General features: G+C 36.4%; 1 pseudogene; it reads left to right on the top strand.

Moving 5' to 3' along the window:
* The first annotated feature begins 11,585 nt into the window (after positions 1-11,585).
* Positions 11,586-14,014, top strand: LOC101706058 (protein FAM171B pseudogene; annotated as a pseudogene).
* The last annotated feature ends 5,769 nt before the right edge of the window (positions 14,015-19,783 follow it).

Consider the following 19,783-nt stretch of genomic DNA (forward strand, 5'->3'; position numbering starts at 1 on the left):
GGTCATGGAAAATGAAATAAGCATTAATACTATTGTAGTGTGGGACATCAACACCCAACTGTGACAAATAGATAGATCAACTAGACAAAAAATAACAAAATACTAGAACTCAAACTCATGAACAAATGAACTTAATCAATGATTACAGAGTTTTCCACCCAGCAAAACCAGAATACACATTCTTTTCAGCTGCACATGGGTCGTTCTCCAAATTAGACTACATACTCACTCAAGGAACATGTTTAAATAAGTGCAAAGGAATTGAAGTTATTCCCTGTATATTATCAGACCATAGTGGGATGAAATTTGAGATCAATAGAAAAAGAAACCTCAAGAATCTCTTAAACACATGGAAATTGAACAACACACTTCTGAACAACCAATGGGTCACAGAGGAAATTACAGAAGAAATCAGACAGTTTCTACAATTAAATGACAATTCTAATAAAAGATATTGGAATCTATGGGACACAATGAAATCAGTCTTAAGAGGGAAATACATAGCAGTGAATACTCATATTAGGAAAACAGAGAGAGCTCAAATAAACAACCTGATGCTGAACCTCAAGCTTCTAGAGCAGGACAAACTGAAAGCTCATACAAGGGATGAAATTATAAAGATCAGAGCAGAAATCAGTGCAATGGAGATGAAGAGAATGATACAAAAAACCAATGAAGCAAAAATTTGGTTCTTAGAAAGAATAAACATAATTGGAAAACACTTAGCCAACCATATCAAAAAAAGGGAAAGAAAAGACCCAAATCTGTGCAATTAGAACGAAAAGGGTGAAATTACAATGGGCCCAGCAGAAATCAAGTGGATCACCAATACCTACTCTGAGAACCTATACACCAATAAAATGGAAAACACAAAAGAAATGGACAGATTCCTAGAAACATGTGAATTATCAAAGTTGAATGAAGAAGATCTAAAAATTCTAAACAACCCAATATCAATCAATAAAATTGAAAGCATAATTGACGATGTAGCAAGTGAGGAAAGCCCAGGTCCTAATGGCTTCACTGCTGAATTCTATAAGACATTTAGAGAGGGACTACTGCTAATACTGTTTAAACTCTTCAATGAAATTGAAAGGGAAGCAATATTCCCAAAAGCAAAGAAAGACCTAACAGTAAAACAGAACTATAGGCCAATCACAATAATGAACATATATGCAAAAATCCTTAATAAGATACTGGCATATAGCATGCAGAATATTATCAAGAAGATCATACAACCTGACCAAGTGGGATTTATCCCAGGGATTCAGGGATGGTTCACCATATGCAAATCAATCAATGTAATACAATATATCAATAGAGCCAAGGACAAAAACCATATGATCATCTCAATAGATGCAAAAAAGGCATTCAAAAAAATCCAACACACACTTATTTTATTTATTTATTTATTTATTTATTTATTTTTCAACACACATTTATGATAAAAATCCTACAAAAAATTGGAATAGGAGGTCTCTATATCAAACTGATAAAAGCCATCTATGAAAAACCAACAGCCAATATCATACTAAATGGTCAAAAACTGAAATCCTTCACACTAAAATCAGGAACAAGACAAGGATGTCCACTGTCACCACTCTTGTTCAATATAGCTCTGGAAACATTAGCCATGGCCATTAGACAAGAAAAAGAAATAAAAGGAATAAAGATACGAAATGAAGAAGTCAAATTGTCATTATTTGCAGATGACATGATACTCTATATAGAAGACCCCAAGAACTCCACCAAAAGTCTTCTAGACTTAATAACCAAATTCAGTCAAGTAGCTGGTTACAAGGTCAACACACAAAAGTCAAGAGCTTTCCTCTACACCAATGACAGACTCACTAAGAGAGAAATAGGACAAACAATTCCTTTCACAATAGCATCCAAAAAACTGAAATACTTAGGAATCAACCTAACGAAAGAAATCAAAGACCTCTTTTCTGAAAACTATGGCACTCTGAAAAGAGAGATTGAAGATGATATCAGAAAATGGACAGACATCCCTGCTCCTGGGTAAGAAGGATCAATATAGTGAAAATGGCCATACTTCCAAAACTGCTATATAGATTCAATGCAATTCCAATTGAGATCCCAGCAGCATACTTCATGGACCTTGAGAAAATAATCCAAAAATTCATTTTGAACAAGAAGAGACCCAGAAGAACAAAAGCCATTCTAGGTAATAGAGACATGGCAGGGGGTATCACAATCCTCAACTTGAAACTATACTACAAAGCTACTGTGATAAAAACAGCATGATACTGGCAAAGAAACAGACCTGAGCACCAGTGGAGCAGATTAAAAGATGCAGAAACAACTCCAGACATACTCAGCTATCTCATCTTCGATAAAGAAGCCAAACACCCTCACTGGAGGAAACATAGCCTCTTTCATAAATGATGTTGGAAAAATTGGGTTTCAACTTGCCAAAGATTAAAATTAGACCTGTATCTCTCACCATGCACTAAACTGAAGTCAAAATGGATTAAAGATCTAAATAATAAAATCGAAACCCTGAACAGTCTGGAGCAGAGGTTAGGTAGAACTCTTGAAGACATTGGTGTAGGAAAAGATTTGATGAGCAAAACCTCAGTTGCCTATGAACTAGCACAAACAATCAACAAGTGAGATCTCTTCTCATTAAAAAGCTTTTGCACAGCAAGAGAAACCACCAGCAGTGTGAAGAGACAACCCACAATGTGGGATAAAATCTTCACCTCCTGTTACTCAGACAAAGGCCTACTATCTTGAATCTATAAAGAACTTAAAAAGATCAGACCTCCCAAATTTAAAGACCCTATCTGAAAATGGGCATCTGAAATGAACAGACATTTCTCAGACAAAGAAGTAGAAATAGCAAATAAATACATGAAAAAATGTTCAACATCACTGGTCATTTGAGAGATGCAAATGAAAACAATGCTGAGATTCCACCTCTCTCCAGAAAGAATAGCTGCTATCATGAAATCAACCAATAACAAATGCTGGCGGGGCTGTTGGGAAAGAGGAACCCTGCTCCACTGCTGGTGGGAGTGTTGACTGGTGCAATCACTATGGAAATCAGTATGGAGATACCTCAAAGAACTAGGACTGGAAGTCCCATTTGACCCAGATATTCTCCTGCTGGGTATCTTCCCCAAAGAATTAAAAGAATCATACCCCAGTGATCTATGTGCACCTTTGTTCCTAGCAGCACAATTTGCAATAGCTAAAACTTGGAAGCAGCCCAAGTGCCCATCAACTGGAGACTGGATAAAGAAAATGCGGTTTTTTAATAAAATGGAGTACTACTCAGTCATTAAAAATGAGAAATTAGATACATTTATAGGTAAATTGATAGACATTAAGGTGATACTCTTAAGTGAAATAAATGGGACATGCATGTATAAATACCAAATAGTTTTTCTAGGGTGAGAAACTGAAAGTGTAAATAAGGACTAAAAGGTATAATAGATAATGTGAAATAGCAAGAAAAGGGGAAATGGGGAAGGGGAAGTGGGAGGGATAGGTGAAAGGAAAGAAGATAATGGAATTAATATGAGAAAATGGAAAAATAGAAAAAAGTCTTTGTAAATAGGGAGGGATGGAGTGGTTGAAGGGAGGGAAAGGGAAAGGGGGAAAATAAGAACCAAGAGAGATTATGTAAAGGTGTAAATTTCCAATGATGGATGTTATTATATTACATACCTAAATGTACCAATTATTAGAATGAATAATCGATAATACAAAATAGGAAGAAAAGTTCCAAAGGGGTAGGAGAAGTGGGAGGGATAGTGGAAAGTAAAGAAGGGAAAGGAAAAATTATGAGAAATGGAAAAAATGGAGACAAAGTCTTTGTAAATAGTGAAGGGTGGAAGGGGTGAAGGGAGGACTGGGAATGGGGAAAAAAATAAGAACCAAGATGCATCATGTAAAGGTACAAGTTCCCAATGAGAAATATAAATGTATTGTATACCTAACATATACCAATAAAACAATTTCAAACAACAACAACAACAACAACAACAACAACAAATACTCTCAGGAATACAGTGATGCTATAGAAGTTAAGAAACAACTTCCACATTAAACATAGAGAAGTTGGAGTGGGAAAGTGAGACTCAGGGAAGTTAACTAAATTTCTTAGGTTCACTCAGTTGCTAAGAGGCATAACCAGTATCACATCCCAGTTTGTCAGACCCCCAGTTTGTCAGACCCCAAACAGGGGCCATGTTTGGAACCAGGAACACAGAGATCACCTTTAAATGCATGACTGGGGCAAAGCAAACTGACAAACACCGCTAGAGAGAGCAATATTGCAGCACCTCGCAAATAACTGGCTAAGCTAATGTTTTTCTACATTGAATCCAGAAACTATGTTCTTGATATACAACCTGGGAGATAGGTAACATGTGACTACTAGGAAACAAATACCAAAAATGCTCCTTGCCTCATTATTTGTTATACTAAATCTATAGAAGGAAAAATATCCATTAATAAGGTAATGAAAAAGTACAATGGATATATTCATATATTAAAAAGTATGCATTCTGGTGAAGCACCGCTGGAAGAGATCTATAGGAATCGGCATATGGAGCATTTTGAACACAAAAGGGAGACAAGGACACTAACATTAGATATTCCAACATATGCATGGAGATAAGCCCATGCAAAGGAAACCATAGTTTAGTCTGATTTGAAATGTAGTCATTGATATTGAAAGTATAAAGAAAATCATGATAATCATAAAAAACAATTTCAACACCATGTTTACATCTGGGAAATGGGAAAGTATAATCAGAGAAGAATGGACAGTGGGCTTTCAGCATAATTACAGCTATAAACTTCCCTCCTTATTTTTATTTTTATTAAGTTTATTGGTACTTTTTAAGCATACAGCATGATGGCATTCATCATTGCAAATTTGTACCTTTACATGATATGGTTCTTATTTTTTCCCTATTCCCCTGCCCTCCCTTCAACCCCTCCATTCCTCCCTATCTACAAAGACTTTTTTTCAGGAAGAAAAGGTCCAAAGGGGAAGGGGAAAAGCAAGGAGGACCAGTAGGGGAAAGGAAAGAAAGGAAAGGAATAAATATGAGAAAAGTAAACTTTCCTTTTAATGAATGTAAGCTACATCCCATTAATTTTGGCATGTAGGGCTTTTTAAAGTTTTTTTTTTCCTATTATTCATCTTAAAGTGCATATGGAACATTCTGTAGAATATACTGCATTTTAAGTTATAGTAAAAGCCTCAATAACTTAGAAAAGATCAATAGAATACAGAGGAACTTCTCTGACAAAGTGGAATAATACTAGAAAAGAATAAGACCAAGAAAACTAGAAAATTTACAAATAATGAAAACTAAACAATATACTTAAAACCACTAATAGGCCAAAAATGATAAATCTTAAAATATTTTTACATAAATGAAAACAAAACTGAAACATATGGCAACTATAGGATGAAGGGAAAACAGTGCTCAGAGGAAAAATTATAGCTAAAAATGACTTCATTGAAAAAGAAAAAATGGCTCGGGGATTTAGCTCAGTGACACCCGTGCCTGCCTTACAAGCCCAGGGTCCTGAGTTAGATCACCGGTACCAAAAAAGAAAAAGAAAAAGTGTCTCAAATCAGTAATCAACCTTTATCATAAAAAAGTAGAGAAAGAAGAGCACACTAAATCCAAACCTAATAGAAAAGGGGAATTGTTAATATTAGAACAGAGACAAATGGGTAGGGAATTGAAAAACAATAGAAAACAATCAACAAAACAAATGATTGGTTCTTTGAATTGTTCAATTAAATTGAATGCTAGGATGATTGAGAGTAAAATAGAGAACCTTTAAATAATTGAAATCATTAATGAAAAATGGGAACACTAATACCACCTTATAGAAATAAACAGGATTACAAAATAATATCATGAACAATGGTATGCCAGCAAATTACATAACCTGTGTGAAACAGATAAATGCCTAGAAAAACACAAATGACCATAATGGACTCAAGAACGAACAAAAAATCTCAATAGACCTATCCGTAACGAGTAAAAGAGATCAAATCAGTTACCAAAAATGTCACAAAAAGTCCATGAACAAATAACTTCATTGGTAAAATCTATCGAATATTTTAAAAAACAATACTAACCCTTTTCAAAAATCTTTCAAAAAAAAGAAAAAAACAGATGAGGGAACAGTTCCCAACTCACTCTCTGACAGCAAAATTAACCATAAGCCACAACAATACTATAGCTTAATGTTCTTTATGAGTTTAGATGCAGGAATCTTCAACAAAATACTATAAAACATAACCTGACAGAATATTACATGAATTATATGATATGACCATGAAGGATCTGTCACACAAAGGAGAAAATAGTTGAATATTTAAAAAGAAAGCATTGTGATACAAAGGGAAATTACATGATCATCAAAATTATTTCAGAAAATCACTCACAAAGTTGAACATCCTTTCAGGATGAAAGAGCTCAGAAAACTAGAAGTAAAAGAGGACTTCCATACATAAAAAAATGCATTTATGAAAAATACAGTGCACATCCTGCTCAATAGCGAAAGGACTTTCCCTCTATGATCAATAACAATGGAAGGATGCCCACTTTCACCATTGCTGTTCAACATTATACTGGAAGTTTTAGCCAGAAAAATGAGGCAACAGGAAGAAATAAATATTGTCCACATTGAAAAGGAGAAACTAAAATTATATCTAGTACAGGTAATGTGATCTTATGTGCAGAAAATCTTAAGATAGTCCCCCAATATTTTCTCTATTAAAGATCAGAGGAGATAGGATGAGAAGGAAGCAAACAATGCCCTTGTGGAAGATGCATCAATTTTTTATTACTATGCTTGCAGTACATAATATTTACATTCCTTTTGTGGAATTGGTATATGTACATCACACATCTTAATTCCTTTTTTCGTCCTCTTCCTTCCTGTCCCTCCCCATCCATTCATCTCTGATGGTTTTCCCATTTGAGAAAGATCTATCTCCCTATTTCCTATTATCTATCTTTCATTTTGCTTTTTATTCAAACTGAGGTCTTGACTGATGTTCTCACTTGAACCACCACAAAGTTTCCTTGAGATAGGGTCAGGATTTTATTTGACACATCAGAAAGGTAAAGAGAAAAAGCCAGGGTCTCATCTCTATTTGTGTGGCTCCCGGGTCTATGTTTGGAACCAGGAGAAAACCAGTCCTTCAGATGCATGACTTGGGCAAGGGGAACTGACTGGTACCACTGGTGAGTGTACAGCACTTTGAAGAGCAATACAGCAGCACCTAGTAAATATCTGGTTAAGTCAAAAGTGATCCTTCATTATGACCTAGTAATTATACTCTTGGCATACAACCTGAAAATCATCTACTATGAGAACACAAGGAAACAAATTAGAAGAATATTCACCACCACAGCATTTGTGATAATAAATCGGTTGGAGGAAAATGTCCATCAATATTGATAAGGTATTGAAAAATACACTGGGGCACATTCATACAATGGAATCATACACAATGGTGAAAATGAATGGAGATCTGCCATAATCAGCCTATAGAAGCACCTAAGAAGCACAAAGTGAAATGACAATAACAAGAGATACAAGGACACTCATATAATGAATTCTGATAAATATGCAGAGTTAAAACTATGCAAAAAATACATTCAGGTTAAGAATATAGTCATTGATACTGAAAGTATAAATCATAAAAAAGAATTTAAATGCAATGTTTAATTCTGGGAGAAAGAAAAATACAATCAAAGTAGGGAAAGGAGATTCTGACGTTTCATATCTTAACCCATGTTCATAGTAAATATATTATTTCCTACCTCTTTGAAAATCTGCACTATTTCAAAACCAATAAATAATATTACATAATCTTTATTATTTTTAAATTAACTTGTACTGTTAGAAATATTAGGAAATTGAGACATGTAAGAGATTCATAAAATCACTTTTGGAATATCAACTTACTCCAAGGTAAAACCTTATTCCTTGGGAGGAAAGCCCAGCATGTAAGCATCATATGGATGTGTTGATCTGAGTAGATGAGCCTGGCTCAGGCAGAAGTACAGTTGTGACCCTCACAGGTGACTTTCAGTAACATAATATATTGTAGAATTACTATAAATAAAACCTAAGGTACATTTTATCACAGCAGCTGTACCTCTTACATTATTAGAATTTGGGCATACATTGAGTTAACAGCCTTATAAACTTCAGAGTAATTAAATCTGGAATTACCCTGTAAAGTATTTCCCATTGGGCCTTGAAGCCCCAGGACTCTGATGGCTCTAACATCTGGGGTCTTGGCACTTAATGCTCCCCAGTGTATAGCTCAATTTCCATTACAGTGAATTATATTTTTAAAAATCAAAATATAACTGAAATTTAAAAACATTTTCTAACTGGCAAAAAGTAAAACTTATATGAAAACATGTGAAGTTATTTAAAAGTATATTTAATACATTATATTTATATTTGATCATATTAAATATTGTAATAAAGCAGAAATACTTGAAATATGAAGCACATTTATTAAACAACAAAGAGATGGAAAAATGACAGCAAATGAGAATTCACATTAAATACACATGCATGAAACACATTTTAACATACCAAACCCACAAGAAGTAATGAAGTACAAATACTAACAGAGATAAATAATACTAAACAAGAAACAAGGTAAAGATGAGTATGTATCATGTGATTAAAATTTTGGAGAATATATGAATGTGAATATATATTTTGGTATATATAAATACAAGTTAATACTCTACCTACAGATAAGCACCTTTGGAGAATATGTACCAATACACTGACAGAGGCCAACTTTGGATGAGAGGATAAGGATCAAGAAGCTGAGAGAGACAAGATAATTTGTTTTTTCGGTACCGGGTGTCAAACTCAGGACCTTGTGCTTGCAAGGCAGGTGCGGTGCCACTGAGCTAAATCCTCGGGCTGAGATAATTTAATTGTATAAATATAAATATATATATATATATCCTTATTTTTAAATGTTATAAATCAGTACAATTACCAGAATAGTAACTTAAAGACGGTAAGTTTATTAGTGGATCAACAGAAAAAGACATATATTTCAAAGAGAAACAGGGTCAGACACTAATTAAAAGCAGTAAAGACATTTCATGCAGTATTATTGAAATAAGGAGAAAGACTTCAGTATACAACTAAGATCAATTTCAAATAAAATGATAAATGTGGATTTTTCAGTCACAGATAAAGCAAGAGGGTAAAGGAATTCTTGTTGAATTGATGTAACAGGATTCTTCCTAAAAGCAAGCTAATGTAACAAGGTCAGAGGATGAAGAACTGGATAATGTATCAAGAATGATCAGATATCAAAGAAAGTGTGATAAAATTAGCAAGGCTCTGTGCCAAAGCTTGCTCCAACACGCTGAGGGTAGGACCCAAGGATGAGATGTTGTCAAAAAGTGGGTTGAAATGAGCCTGTATTTGTCCAAGGAGAGAATTTTGGCAGCACAATACTGTTTTCAAAATATATACAAAATGTGCAGTTTGAGGGAAGAAGCAGGGTAAAATAATTGCTTCGTTGTAGTACATGCATGCATTTTAATGTGCACACAAGTATGCATGTGTGCATTGTTATGACTGAAACATAACAAAGTTGTATGTCTGTGTTCCTAAATCTCAAAATCCATGACTCCAAACACACATTCCCTGGTGCAACTTTCTTTTCATCTTAGACAGAGCCTGTATTTCCTATCTTGAAAATTAGAGTTGCTTCCAAGTGATGGATATAGAGGTATGGATGCCACAGGTAGAAAATTCCACAATGCCATAACTGATAGGATGAAACCAAGGTCCCAGTCTCCCATCACTCTTGATAAGTCTCCATCTGCAGTTCAGAAAACAGAAAATATGTAAAGGGTATAAATATCTGTCTTGTTTTTGGTTCTCCTTTCTTAAAATTTAAAGTCCCGAACTTTTGAAATGAGAAAATAGATGTTATTCTTTGGAACAGCTCATGAAATTCTCTGGAGAGTACATAGCTGATGCTGTTTCAAGAATTCTTGTGTATACTAAAAGACTAAACATAAGCATCATTTGATACTAACATAACATATATTGTTAATTGCCCATCTGCTTTATTGGCTCTATTCCCTCTTAGTGTTAGCTGACCTGTCCACACTGTAAAGATGTCCTCTTCCAGAGATCAGACCATCAAGACTCAAAGATCCTGTGACTCTTCAAGCTGCCTACACACCCTACAACCCTATAATTTTCTCTTCAGGACTCTGTGAACACAGCTGCCCAGACACATTTCCCTCAATCATGCTCTCAGCTCAGAGAGAGGCTGTTGCATAGCCATAGAGACTCAGATCCAAATATAGACCCTGGAAGGAAGAGCAGCCTCAAGTAATGTATGAGCTATTTGGAAAGAGGATAAAATTCATACCTCCAATACGTTCTCAAGAGCAACCTTCCTCCTCCTCTGCCAAGTATCTCTCACCATACCTGCTTCACAGACCCTGCCCTATGTGCAGAGTACTCTGTACCCTGAGCAAAAGGCACCATTGCCTGATCTTCCCATTTTCTAAGTACACAAGGGTCATGCTGGAAGCCATAAATGCCCAGCATAAGAAAGAAATGGAAACCATGAAACAGATTCAAACAGATATTGAGGAGATTAAAAACTCCACTGAAAGTATGCACAGCAGATTAAGGGAATGTGGAGATAGAATATCAGATATAGAAGACAGGATTGTGGTTAATGACCATGAAAACAGATTTCTTCAAAATAGTAAGGGATCATGAGAAGTCAATCAAGTAGCTGCTAGATGATGCAAAGAAGAATAATATAAGACTGATGAATCCATGAAAAAACAGGAGAAAGTACAATTGACATAAAAAAAAATGTTCACAGAAGTAATAGTAGAAAACTTCCCAGACAGAGGTAGAGAATTTGACATACAGATAAGTGAGGCATATAGAGCTCCAACTAGCCATGATCAAAAACAATCTAAACCTAGACATATAATAGTCAAGATCCCAGAAACTCAAAAGAACAAAATCCTACAGGCAGTTGGAGAAAAGAAACAAATCACATGCAAAGGAAAGCCCATCAGAATCACAGCAGACTTCTCAACACGAAACCTCAAATCAAGGAGAGCCTGGAGCCAAGTATTTCAAGTCCTAAAAGAAAATAACTTCCAACCTAGACTGTTGTATCCTGAAAAATTATCTTTCAAAATCGATGGGGGAAATACTTCCACAACAAAGAACACCTGAGAGATTTCATAAGCACCAAACCAGCACTCCAAACTATTCTAAAAATATCCTAGAAAATGAAAATGAAATTCATGACCACAAGCCTAGTGTTACAAAATATTCTCAAAGATATCCTGAAAAAGACAATGAAGCCCAAAACTCCAGTAAGTAAAAAAAAAAAAAAAAAAAAAAAAAAAAAAAAAAAAAAAAAAAAAAGGCTGAATTTGACAGTTTCAATTCTTTCAATGTTAAGCAAGTATAAAAGCTAATGTGGGGCGTGGAGCGAGCGCGAGGCACACTGCGGAGCCAGGAGCCTGGCCCGCAATATGCCCCACGGCCCTGAGGCGCTTGGCCAGGGCGAGGCCCGGAGCACGCGCGCCCTGCGCCATGCGGCCGCTGAGCTCGGCCGCTTCGACCACAGCCTCACCAGGCAGCAGCAGCAGAAGCAGCGCGCGGAGGCGGAGGTCCAGCGGCCGGGGGCGCCCGGGGCGTCCGCCACCCCGCCGGGGCCAGTGTCTGTATTTGTGCTGAAAGTCCAGGTGAATGACATCATCAGTCGTCAGTACCTGAGTCAAGCAGTTGTAGAAGTACTTGTAAACTACACGAAGACAAATTCCACGGTGACTAAGAGCAATGGCGCAGTGTTGATAAAAGTATCCTACAAGTTAGGACTCGGCTTAACCATTATTGCTTATAAAGACGGCTACGTGTTGACCTCACTGCCATGGAGGACTGCAAGAATGCCCATATATTCATCAGTTACACTTTCACTGTTCCCGCAAAGCCAAGCAAATATATGGCTATTTGAAGACACTGTTTTGATTTCTGGGAAATTAGCTGATGCCAAATCTCAACCAAGTGTTCAGTTTTCAAAAGCTTTAATTAAACTTCCGGACAACCATCACATTAGTAATGTCACTGGCTACCTTACAGTGCTGCAGCAGTTTCTGAAAGTGAACAATTTTCAGTATACAACCAGAATCACTCTCAATAATCCAGGTTTTGAAAACACTGAATTGACTCCTCTCGCTGCGATATGTGTGAAAATATATTCTGGAGGAAAAGAATTAAAAGTGGGTGGTTCCGCCCAAGTATCTCTCCCTCTTCTGAGCGCGAATCATCTAAGTGCCGGGGATCGCATTCCTGCTTGGACGTTCGACATGAACACGAGTGCTTGGGTGAATTCTGGCCGAGGAGTGATCAAAGAACATAATAATCATTTAATTTGGACTTATGATGCCCCACATTTGGGCTACTGGGTTGCAGCTCCACTTCCAGGAACTAGAGGTTCAGGTATAAGTGAAGATTCCAAGGACATAACAGCCTACCACACAGTGTTTCTTACAGCCATATTAGGAGGAACAATAGTCATCATCATTGGATTTTTTGCTGTACTCCTTTGTTATTGCAGGGACAAGTGTGGTACTCCACCAAAAAGAGAAAGAAATATCACTAAACTCGAAGTCCTCAAGAGAGACCGGACAACTTCAACAACACACATTAATCACATTAGTTAGTCAAAGTTGCATTAAAGTCTGAGGACAAGTCACAGTTATTCAATGCCCATAACTCCTCATACAGCCCTCAAAAGAAGGAGCTATCAAAAGGAGAACCAGAAGAAAGAGTTTCCATGGTAAAAACTTGGGATAATTTTAAAATCTACAATGAAGATGTTTCATTTCTACCAGTCAGTCCAAATAGTTACTCAAGAAGACCAACACAGTCTTTGGAGCCCAATATGGGGACCAAACAACCTAAGCACATCAACAGCAACCTGTCTTCCTCATTAGGGGACGCTCTTGAGGAGAAGCGGTATTTCACAGGGAATGAGGAGAGGTATGGGTGTTCCCAGATTCCAGAGCAGCTCATGCATATCTACAGCCAGCCCATTGCCATCCTTCAAACATCTGACCTTTTCTCCACTCCAGAGCAATTACATACTGTGAAGTCAGCTACTCTGCCAAGAAAAGGACAGTTAGTCTATGGCCAACTGATGGAGCCAGTGAACAGAGAGAACTTTACACAGACACTGCCCAAAATGCCAATGCATTCTCACACCCAGCCCCCAGATGCCAGGGAGGAGGACATCGTCCTGGAAGGTCAGCAGAGCTTGCCATCCCAGACTTCAGATTGGAGCCGGTATTCCAACAGCTTACTGGAATCCGTCTCTGTTCCCAGGACACTGAATGAAGCCATTGTAATGACTCCATTTTCATCAGAACTTCAAGGAATTTCAGAACAGACCCTCCTGGAGCTGTCCAAAGGAAAGCCTTCCCCTCACCCCAGAGCTTGGTTTGTGTCTCTTGATGGAAAGCCAGTCACACAGGTGAGGCACTCCTTCATAGACCTGAAAAAGGGCAAGAGAACCCAGAACAATGACACAAGTCTAGACTCTGGGGTGGACATGAATGAGCATCACTCAACCCTGAAGCTTGAGAGGGAGAAAACATTCATCAAAAGCATGCATCAGCCCAAGATCCTGTACTTAGAAGATTTAGACCTGAGCAGCAGCGAGAGTGGGACCACTGTCTGTTCTCTGGAGGACCCCGTTTTAAGGCACGTCTTGAAAGGAGGGAGCAGAGTTATCATGGAGCAACCCGAGGAAGAGTCCCCTGGAAGAAAAAGCACTGTTGAAGATTTTGAAGCCAATACTTCCCCCACGAGAAAGAGGGCCAGACCACCCCTAGCCAAAAGAGACAGCAAGACTAACATCTGGAAGAAGCTAGAGGAACGTCCACTGATCTCCATGAATTAGCTCCAGAGCTGGGTGTGTCCCTGCCTCTTTTGCTTGTATTCTTGCTTCTTGTTGTGAATCTCAGTATGAACTTCTTAAGAAATTGGGACTGAGCCGTTTTAGGGTCCCAGGACATGTCTCAGGCAGATGCTTTTTCTGGCCTATTCTTTTCATTTATGTTTTGAGTGATGAATTTAAAGTATCTAAATTTTCAAACTGTAAAATAGTGTTGAGATGTTCGTTACCCATTTGCGAATTTGGTACTGACTCTTCTACGAGTGAGACAGTGAAATGTGTGCTCCCAAAGTTGCTCCCCCAGATGCTGTCTCTGCCTTGATGACTACCCCGAGGGACACTGAGAAATGAAACTCTTCTCTTGGCCTTGTCCACGTGAAATGTTACTGTTACATCCTCCTCTGCCTATGCTTAAAAACAACCTGATCAAAGTTTGGACTGGTGTTATCCTAGAGTTTAAAGACCAAGTAACACTTTCTTTGTTTGAGATAAATAGCATGTGTGTTGTATCACCCTAAAGTAAACCCTACACTCATACAAGGTGGGCAAGAGGCTTTTTGGTCATTAGATGGAGAGACATCAGCTCTTGGGTTGTTTTTGGCTATACCTTCACAGAATAAATAAGGAATCAAGTTGTTATATAGCAATTTGAGAAGTGAATACTCTGATACTGGATTTTTATTGTTAATCTTTTCTTTTTCCTCTCATCAAAGATTAAGTGACCTTAGCTATCAAGGAAATTTTTTTTTTACCAATTCAAAAAACGAAACAGCACAAGACGAAACTATGATATGCATAAGTTAAAATCAGTTTTGACATACTCCAAAAACCCAACCTTAGTCACTTAAAAGCCAGCAAACTTGATTTTTTTTTGGTGCTGGGGACTGAACTCAGGTCCTTGTGCTTGCACAGCAGGCGGCGAAACCACTGAGCTAAATCCCTGGCCCAGCAAATTTGATTTTAAAGATGATATGAGAGTTGTTTATGAACGTCAAAAAGTTAACAAGATATGTAAAGATAAAGGAAATAAATGTTTCACCTCAATGAGAAGAAAAAAGCCATTTTTCTGAGGATCAGAAATGTTTTCGGGATACTAATTAGAAATGTTGACATTTTTAAAGGAAAAGACATTTTTGAGGAAAAGGGGTTCAATTTCAGGAGAAAATTTTTTCCTTATATCACTTGCAGCCTCTGCAACTTTTTCTGCTTGGTTTTAGAAGCATTATATCAAAATCTTTTTAATCATAGGGAAGAATTCAATGTGAACACATTCAATATTTGTTTTTAATTATATCTTCAACTCTGAAGTGTCATTCATATGTCCTAAAAATAAAAGCTCTTGTAAATTAAAATTAACCCACTCCATTTTTCCTAAAAATTTCCAAGAAGACATGTCTGAAACATCTTTCCCTTTCCCTTGGTGGGAAAATAATGAAACTAAATTGCTTTTCTTTTTAATCATCCCCTACTATTCAACACAGGAGCAACATAGAAACTCAAGCCACCTAAACAAGTTGAAACAACCAAAATTAGCTTTAGTCAAATTGTAGATAGCTGTACAATGGAAGTAAGCATCTTTTCCCCTTGAGATAGTAGACTTCCGCCAATATTTCCTTGTAATCACTTCTGAAACATCTAATTGGTCAAATAACTCCTACCTTTTTGTGTTAACCCAAAGAACTTAAAGACAGGCACTTGCATAATTTGCTATGATTACCCTAACCCACAGAAGAGATAAACATTTTGGGTCAACATGGACTTGCTTTTTTTTTTTTTTTTTTGGTACCAGGGATAGAACTCCAGTCCTTGTGCTTGCGAGGCAGGCAGTGGAACCACTGAGCTAAATCCCTGGCCCCTGCTTTTTTTTTTTTAAGTAGTGTTAAGGTTTACATTTAAAGGAGGCTTTTTGTTGGTCTTATACAGAAATATATTAAAAACAGGAGGAATAAAGATGATTTGGAAAAGGTTGAGGAGTTAAGTACTCTATGGAAGTGCCTTTGATACAGTTTGCATTATTAGAAGGATACAATAACATCTTTCTTAAATGTACATTTTCTCTCTTAGTCAAATTAAATAGATGTGCAGTTTTTATTAAAAAATATGGACCTAGTGTTTCATGTTGGAACAAAGAATTTTGCATGTAAGTAACTGTTCTTTTTGTGTTTAATCTTTTTTGTAAATTCAGCACATATTGATAAATTGGAATGAGGTTAGAAACTATATAGCAAAATGTTGCACCTCCTCAATATTTTAAGTGTGTATTTCTCATCTTTAAAAATGTTTCATCTCTCAGCTTGGAAATGAAATACATATATTGGTATGTAGCTGTACCTTCCAGATGTGTAGCTTACTTTTTCACTCTGGTGCAATGGAAAGAGATGATAGGCTCCAAGGGCTTTTCTAGAACTTCTTGTTTGGTTTCAGAAAAAAAAAAGTTTATTATTTCCCCCCTGACTTTTATTATTCCTCCCTCTCTTCATCTTCGTTCTCCTCCTTTTTCACTGCACATGCTGTTTGAGATTGGAAATTTTAGGCAATTTAACTTTTCTAATGATCAAAAGAGTGTGACTTCTCATTTGTAAGCAGTCCACAAATTTCCTGTTAATAAACGCTGAAGCCATCTACTTTTTCTTAATCCAATGATAATAAACCAATGACAGTTACTACTTTCTTAAGTTTTTAAATTGAAAACCAACAGTTTTTCTGCAAGTATAAATCTAGACAATTTTGGTTACAAATTGTTAACATTTGTGGATCTTTGTACATACTCTGGATATATCTTACAGGCAAAATATCGCTCATGTAACTGATGGATTCATTTACTAAAACACAGCTGTATGTATTTTTGAATACATATGATCTTGAGACTTTATAAAATCAATTTTTATGACTTTATGCAGTTGTATGGGGATGATGCCCTTTTATAATACACAGTGTACCATGAAGATCACAAATGTTGAAGAAGAAAAGAACTTACTTTCTTTGGCAATCACTTTCAGATCTCTTTCCAAGTGTTCGAATCCTCTGGTTATCTATACACAGTATAGGGTTTTACAGATCTGTGGGTCACATAATGCCCCACAAAACTTCCCAGAAAGGTGAACCTCGAAGTTATACATTCATTTATAAAGTATGAGTTACTCATTTCTCCATGCATTGACATCATAATGGAATTTGACTGTATTAATTTCCATTTCAGATCTAGAGTTTACATTTTGCCCTCTTGTTTCCAAGTGTTTCTATCCTTTGTATTCGTTCTGTGGAAAAATCTCATATTTTAGTTTATTTATTGCCACTCTTTCTGTATTTACTGCTGAAAACTGTAACAGTCTAAAGATTTGTAAAATGTTAAATATAGTTCATTAAAGGTAAGACATCTGAAAAAAAAAGCTAATATGAAAGAGCCAATTCATCTCAGGTTTAAACTTTGAAGTTTCTCATATATTCTTTTCTTTCTTTCATGTTTACTCTTTAGAGCTAAGGAGACACTGCAAATGGTCTGATCTCTATACATATTTAGTTATCAGTAAATTTAAAAATGGAGAATTATTTGCCAAAAATGCTAGTAAATTTTATGTGTTTTTGTCTCTCAGGAAGACAGCGGGTAGCTGAAACCATGATGTGGCTGGATATTGCACTGGCTTGAGGGTCCTATACTGATGACGATGGAGTAGGTCCAGTATTTTCTTATAAATGTATTAATATACTATGCAATAAAAAAGCAGCCATTAGGCAAACTCTACACCTTGTTTTCCTGGTGTGATCCATCACCAAGTTCATATGGCAAACTTAAAGACATGTGTGACTTAGTCTGTCCACTTTGAAATTCCATCCCATGAGCCAATATGGACAAGCCTGGAGAACATTAAACTAAGTGAAATACGTCAGATACAGAAAGATAAATACTGTATGTTCTGACTCATATACCAAAGATAAAAATGTTGATCTCATAGATGTATAAGAGAGGCTGCAAAGGGTAGGTGGAGAGGGAATAAAGAGAGAGATTCATTAATGGGTACAAAATTAGGAGGAATAAATTTTAATGCTATCTAAGCACTAGTTAACAATAATCTATTTCTTTTTTTGTGTATTTGTGTGTGTGTGTGTGTGTGTGTGTGTGTCTGTCGCTGGGGTTGAACCTAGATCTTCACACATACTGGGCAAGCGCTCTACCTCTGAGCCATACCCTGAGTCCTGTGTATTTCAGAATAGCTATAAGAGAGAACTTTGAATGTTCCTAACACAAATAAATGATAAATATTAGAAGTACTGGATATGCCAATTGCCTTCATTTCATCATTACATAATATATATTAATCAAAATATTATACTGTGTGCATTTGCAAAGTATGATCAAAACTTATGGTGAATGTTTACATTTTTTAAAATATTTGTTATAGTAAAAGACACATTATCATTAATCTCCCTCAAAATGCTCACCTTGCTTTGAACACACTTGTCTCATTGTTGGTATTTTCTGAAGCAGTTCTGGGAGTCCACTTTTTTTACTATCTTTAGTTGCACTGTTGTGGCTGTCTGGAGTTCCTGAATCAATTCAAACTATGTACCTTTCATAGTCATTTTAACTTTGGGAAAGAGCCATTAGTCATACCCTGTGAGACCTGGTGAATAAGGTGAATGAGGACACACTGTAATGTTTTTGCTGTCCTACCTTTCCACTGATGTCTCTCACAGCAGAATTCACCATATTTTTTTAAGCACATCTGGTAAAGATATTAAAGAAGACTTCCAGGGCCTGGGATTCAGCTCAGTGGTTTCGCCACCTGCTGCACAAGCGCAAGGACCTGAGTTCGATCCCTGGTCCAAAAAAAAAAAAAGACTTCCAGAACTGCTTCAGAAAGTGGCAAGGATGACGGAACAAATATGTTTTAAGTTGGGGGGAATATTGTGAGAGGGATTGCTAACAATGTTTCTTTTACTGTAATGAATTGTTTTAAATGTAAGCATTCACCATATTTTCAAATACTCTTTGTATTATATACTAATTAAAGCATTTTTAAAAATTAAAGATATGCTTGTCTTTCTAGTGTGAGGAATTAGATTTGTGTCTGCCCAATGTCATGATATTGAACAGAACTTAAGAGCTCCTGAAATATCTAAGAACATGGAGAGCCTTCTGTCCAACACTTGTACTCAAAGATGATTTTTTTGACTTACTGCTTAAACTAAGTATGGCTAACTGTAATGGACTGAGCACTTGTACCCTCTCCAAATTTTATATTGAAGCCCCAATTCTCACTAAGATGGCATTTGGTGATCATGAGGATGCATAATTCAATTTATATTAAATGTTGGAATTAGAAAATCCATATAGTTCAAGTGTAGGGTCTTTATGATTATGCTTTCTCCTTTTTTCTGTTTCTTTTCCTATCTTTACAATCATGTTATGTCGTGTTATTTCAAAATGTCTTATTATTATCAAAAGATGTTTTTGTAAGCATCAAGGTAATCACAAACTGAAAGCATATAATAGACACATCAAAAATAATAAGCAAGAAATCAAAACACATTATTTGAGAAAATCACAGTACAGGGAAACACTGTAAGAGAAGGACAAATAAAGAAACAGAGGGAAAGAGGGAGGGAGGAAAAATAGCAATAAAATTTGAAAGCAAGTTGCAAAATAAGTGTACTAGAATGTCACCTGTCAATAATGACCTTAAGTGTAAATGAATGTAATAACCAATTAAACAAATGGCTGAATGGGCCCAAATGAAAAAAACTGAACTAAATGTTTCTTACGAGAAACTTACT

This window comes from Heterocephalus glaber, unplaced genomic scaffold (genome assembly GCF_053883595.1).
Source record: "Heterocephalus glaber isolate CG9 unplaced genomic scaffold, H.glaber_assembly_v1.0 deba00001613, whole genome shotgun sequence".
Taxonomy (NCBI): Eukaryota; Metazoa; Chordata; class Mammalia; order Rodentia; family Bathyergidae; genus Heterocephalus; species Heterocephalus glaber.